This window comes from Petaurus breviceps, unplaced genomic scaffold, assembly GCF_028583685.1.
Source record: "Petaurus breviceps papuanus isolate PSGF00001 unplaced genomic scaffold, PetGlider_PUasm1.0 558, whole genome shotgun sequence".
NCBI lineage: Eukaryota > Metazoa > Chordata > Mammalia > Diprotodontia > Petauridae > Petaurus > Petaurus breviceps.
In genome coordinates this window covers 2,075,588-2,081,289 of record NW_027186376.1, presented here as the reverse complement: position 1 = coordinate 2,081,289, position 5,702 = coordinate 2,075,588, and positions in this window count along the sequence as shown.

The following is a 5,702-nucleotide window of genomic DNA, read 5'->3' as shown; positions in this document are numbered from 1 at the left end:
GTGGTCCTAAAAGCAGGTGCTCATACAGAAGTTTCTTTTTGGAAGGCAATTGGGAGTAAGTGACTTGCCCAAAGTCACAGGGCTAGTAAGTATGTCAAGTGTCTGAGGCCGCATTTGAACTCAGGTCCTCCTGACTCCAGAGCTGGTGCTCTATTCACTGCGCCACCTAGCTGCCCCTCATACAGAGGTTTCTTGCCAACTTATTGGGGGAGAGGGGAAAATTGGTGAAGCTGCTTTTAGAAATATATGATGAAGTGTAATGGTATGCACAGATGTTCTTTAAATATTTCCTTTCACTCCTTCATTTCTTTCTGGGCCCCTTCTGACGTTCCAGACGTCTTTCTCTACAATGCCACAGACTTGTCACTTTGGAACTTAACCCTGACCCTGTGGCCTTCTTGCCCTGGAAAAGCTTTGGTTCCCTACGCACCCCTTTTTCTTACTGGTAAGTTCTTTTAGACCCTCCTAGAGCACTGTTGGTAAGACCCTATGGAACCTCCCGTTTTGATTTCTCCTTTACTTGCTGATGACTGCTTGTTCTGATATTTATTTGAGATTGTCCTTGGGGTAGTCTTAGTGAAGAGTCTGTTAGTCAACAAGTATTTGTTATATCTCTACTATGTACCGGACTGTGCTAAACACTTAGAGAGGTATACTATATTGTTTCTTTCTACTCTACTATCTGGCTGGTCTCCCATATATGAACCTTTTGGTATAAAAAGAACAATGAACAAAGGATAGTACATGAAACTGTGAACTTCTATCATGAATGATTTGTTTATTGTTCACTATGTAGAATTTTGGGGTTTGGTTTTTGCATGTAATCAGACTCTGGACTTAACCCACATGTACACTAGCAGACCAGTTCCCCCCAATCATAGATAGCTACATCTCCTTCTCAAGTTTCTAGAGGAAGTCTTGAGGGGCCATGGGGTGCTTCCAATGCTTCCATCTCGAGCACCTATTCTGGTGTATTATCAATACCAACCACCAGTGACTTCTGCCCAAATATCATTTGCCAATGCCAGTTAGTATCTCCTCAGTATTGAGTCGGAAGATTCTTGATATTGTTGAAAACCGCTAACATAAATCAGCTCTTACAAAAGTTTATTTACTGAGAAAACATAACAAGACTAAAGTACAAAAACATTTCCTCTCTCCTGGAGCACCATCTCCTCCCTCCTACTTTGGTCTCTGAGGAGAGTGAATTCAAACTAAAAGTGACAGCCACAATCATTCTTTTCGCCACTCAGTTCACTTCTGGGTGGAACATAATTAATGAATGAGTTGTTCCCTTGCTTTGATGAAATGGTTTCTTGACTGTCAACATGATGCACTGCTGGCAGGTCATTCATCGGAACTAGCTGATTCCTAGGCTCAGTCAGGATTAAGGTGGACAAGAATGAAAGAATAAGCATGTCTGGTGGAGTAAAGGCAGCCACACAGCTGATTTCTTCTTCTTTTTTTTCACTTATTTTTGGAGGGCAATTGGGGTTAAGTGACTTGCCCAAGGTCACATGGCTAGTTTTTTGTGTGTTAAGTGTCTGAGACCAGATCCGAACGCAGGTCCTCCTGACTCCAGGGCCAGTGCTCTATTCACTGCGCCACCTAGCCACCCCATACAGCTGATTTATTCTAACATTTCCCTCTAAACTATTTTAAAATAATGCCTCAAATCAAATTTTGGAGCAGCAGAGCCAAGAAAAGGTCAGACTGGGACATTTTTAGTCTAAGACAACTTAGGAGGTTGGCAGGAGAGATCTGTGACACTGGGGTGGGGGCTGACCTAGAGCACATGCCACACAGCAGGCCTTGGACAGAGGTAACAGCAGTCCCAACCCAGAGGCAATAAGAGGGAGAAGGGGTGTCAGACAACTGCTCAGAAAGAGATTACAGGAGAGCCTTTGAGGGCGCTGGTGCTGACTGGCAACTTTATTGCCCATATGCCGCTCTGGGTCATAGTTCCAGGGCACAGAGGACCACTTGTGGACAGCTACAGGGGCTCAGGGGGCCTCATCTCAGTTCCAAGGCAAACAGGAAAACCTGTTTGTACACAAACAGTACTTGCAGCTGCAAGAGAGCATGGTGACCTGGTCACAATTCCAGGACAAAAGCAGCCCTAGTACTTGCAGTTGCAAAGAGGGTCCTTCCTGGATAAAGATCATATCACAGACCACAAAAGCAGTAATGACTCTCCCTAGATCATACCACCTTGGAAGCCCTGAAAACTTGCAGACCTCCCAGAACTAGTTCTGAAAACAGTAGCATGAAAAAGCCATAACTTAGGACAGTGCTTCCCCACCCCCATGTGAGGAGAGCCCAACTTTAACAAAATTTAAAGTCAAGAAAAGACTGGAAAAATAAGCAAACAGTAAAAACACAATTTGACCTATGATGGTAGCAGACACAAACTGAGAAGAAGATTGAGGTGAAAACAGCAACAAGAAAGGCCTTAAAGAAAAATGCTAATTGGACACAAGTACAACAAGAATTCCTGGAAGAATTAAAGATAATAAATAAAAATATCTTATTATATATTATATTGTGATTATATTGCAATAAAATTATATATAATTATAACGCTATATAATAACAAATATAATAGTGTTAAAGGAAAACATGGGAAAAGTAATGAGAGTGATACAAAAAAATTATGAAAAGAGAATTAAAAGCTTGGTTAAAGAGGCACAAAATTCAATGAAGAAAAAGGAAAAAGAGGGCAGGGACTCTTCTGAGGTCACCCAGATTCCACTCCAAAGGACTTTAAGATAGTCCCTCAAAATTAATGCTGGAGTGGCAAAGCCGAGAAAATAACCCAGGTCAAAACAACTTAGGTAAGCAAAAAAGGTCTGTCGCACTGGGGTGAAGATGGAGCACAGAACAGGTAGTTAAACCTATTAAGTTTAGCAGCAGGAAGAAGAAAGTGGAGGAAAAGAAATAAAAGAATTGATTTTATTGAAACAAGTCAACAAATATTTATTAAGCATTTACTATTTGTTAGGCACTCACTGGTGATACAAAGAAAGGCAATTAAAAATCACTGCTCTCAAGGAACTCAGTTAATGATACCAAGCAAACAATTATGTTCAAATAAGATATAGACATGGAAATTGAAGATTTATCTTAAATATAAATTCATTTTAAGGAAAATTTATTGGAAGAGATTTGACAATATGATTTTATCTTGGTTTGTAGACTTCTTAAAACTTCTGCTTCACAGCTCTTAGGGGAAGTTTTATGTCTCTGAATGCATACATGAATAAAATAGAAAAAATGGAGATTAATAAATTGGGTATACAACTGAAAAAGCTAGAGAAAGAACAAATTGTAAATCGCCAATTAAATACTAAATTAGAAATACTGAAAACCAAAGGAGAGATTAATAAAATTGAAATTAAGAAAACTATTGAACCAACAAATAAAACTAAGAGCTGGTTTTATGAAAAAATAAAAAATAAAATTGATAGACCTTTAGTCAATTTGATAAAAAAAAATAATAAAAAGAAAGAAGAAAACCAAATTACCAGTATCAAAAATGAAAAGGGTGAATTAACCTCCAATGAAGAGGAAATTAAAACAATAATTAGGAATTATGTTGCTCAATTGTATGCCCATAAATTTGATAATCTTAGTGAAGTGGATGAATATTTACAAAAATATAAATTGTCCAGATTAACTGAAGAGGAAGTAGAAAACTTAAATAACCTCATCTCAGAAAAAGAAATTGAACAAGCCATCAATGAACTCCCTAGGAAAAAAAATCTCCAGGGCCAGATGGTTTTACAAGCAAATTCTATCAAACATTTAAAGAAAAATTTATTCCAATACTTTATAAACTATTTGGGAAAATTGGAGAAGAAGGAGTCCTACCAAATTCTTTTTATAACACAATTATAGTACTGATACCTAAATCAGGAAAGAAAATTATAGACCATTTCCCTCATGAACAGCAATGCAAAAATATTAAATAAAATACTAGCAAAAAGACTACAGCAACTGATCATGAGAATAACACACTTTGATCAGGTAGGATTTATTCCAGGAATTCAAGGACGGCTCAATATTAGGAAAACTATTAGTATAATAGATCATATCAACAACAAAACTAGTAGAACACAAATGATTATCTCAGTAGATGCAGAAAAAACCTTTGATAAAATACAACACCCAAGGGGCGGCCAGGTGGCTCAGTGAGTAAGAGCACCGGCTCCAGTGTTGAGATGACCTGGAGATTGAATCGCGGGCTCAGACACTTAGCACTCACCCAGAAACACCTGGCCGTGTAACCTTGAGCAAGTTACTTACCCCAATTGCTTTGAAAAAAATAAATAAATAAATACAACACCCATTCCTATTAAAAACACTAGAAAGTATAGGAATAAATGAAGTCTTCCTTAAAATAATAAGTAGCATCTATCTAAAACCATCAGCAAGTATTATATGTAATGGGGCTAAGCTAGAAGCATTTCCAATAAGATCAGGAGTGAAACAAGGATGTCCACTATCACCCCTCTTATTCAATTTGGTACTAGAAATGTTAGCTATAGCAATAAAAGAAGAAAAAGAAATCAAAGGAATTAGATTGGGCAAAAAAGAGACTAAGCTATCAATCTTTGCAGATGATATGATGACATACTTAGAGAATCAAGTAAAAATTACTTTAGACAATAAATAAATTTGGCAAAGTTGCAGGATTTAAAATGAACCCACATAAATCCTTGGCATTCCTATACATTTCTAAGGAAGTCCAACAGCAAGAAAGAGAAAGAGAAATTCCATTTAAAGTTACTGTAGACACTTTATTTGGGAATCTACCTGCCAAAACAAACCCAGGAACCATATGAACACAATTATGAAACACTTTTAATCAAAATAAAGTCAGATTTAAATAATTAGAAAACCATCAGTTGCTCATGACTAGGTCGAGCTAATATAATGAAAATGACAATTTTACCTAAATTAATTTACCTATTTAGTGCCATACAAATAAATTTACCAAAAAAAATTATTTTATAGAGCTAGAAAAAATTAGTAACAAAATTCATCTGGAAGAACAAAAGGTCCAGAATATCAAGGGAACTAATGAAAAGAAATGCTAGGGAAAGTGGCCTAACCATACCAGATTTTAAACTGTATTATAAAGCAGCAGTCATCAAAACTACTTGGTACTAGCTGAGGAATAGAGTGGTGGATCAGTGGAATAGATTAGGTACATGAGACTCAGCAGTCAATGACAATAGTAATCTACTATTTGACAAACCCAAAGCTGGGAAAACTGAAAAATAACATGGCAGAAACTGGGCATAGACCAGTATCTTACACTGTATACCAAAATAAAATCTAAATGGGTGTATGATCTAGATATAAAGCCTTGAGACTATCAGTAATCTGGGAGAACAAGGAATAGTTTACCTGCCAGATTTATGGAAAAGGGAAGAATTTATGACCAAAGAAAAGATAGAGAACATTATGAAATGCAAAATTAATCATTTTGATTACATTAAATTAAAAAGGTTTTGTACAAATAAAGTTAATGTAACCAAGATTAGGAGGGAAGTGGAAAATTGGGAAAGAATTTTTATAACCAGTGTCTCTGATAAAGGCCTCATTTCTAAAATATATGGAGAATTGAGTCAAATTTATAAGAATACAAGTCATTCCCCAATTGACAAATGGTCAAAAGATACAAATAGGCAGTTTTC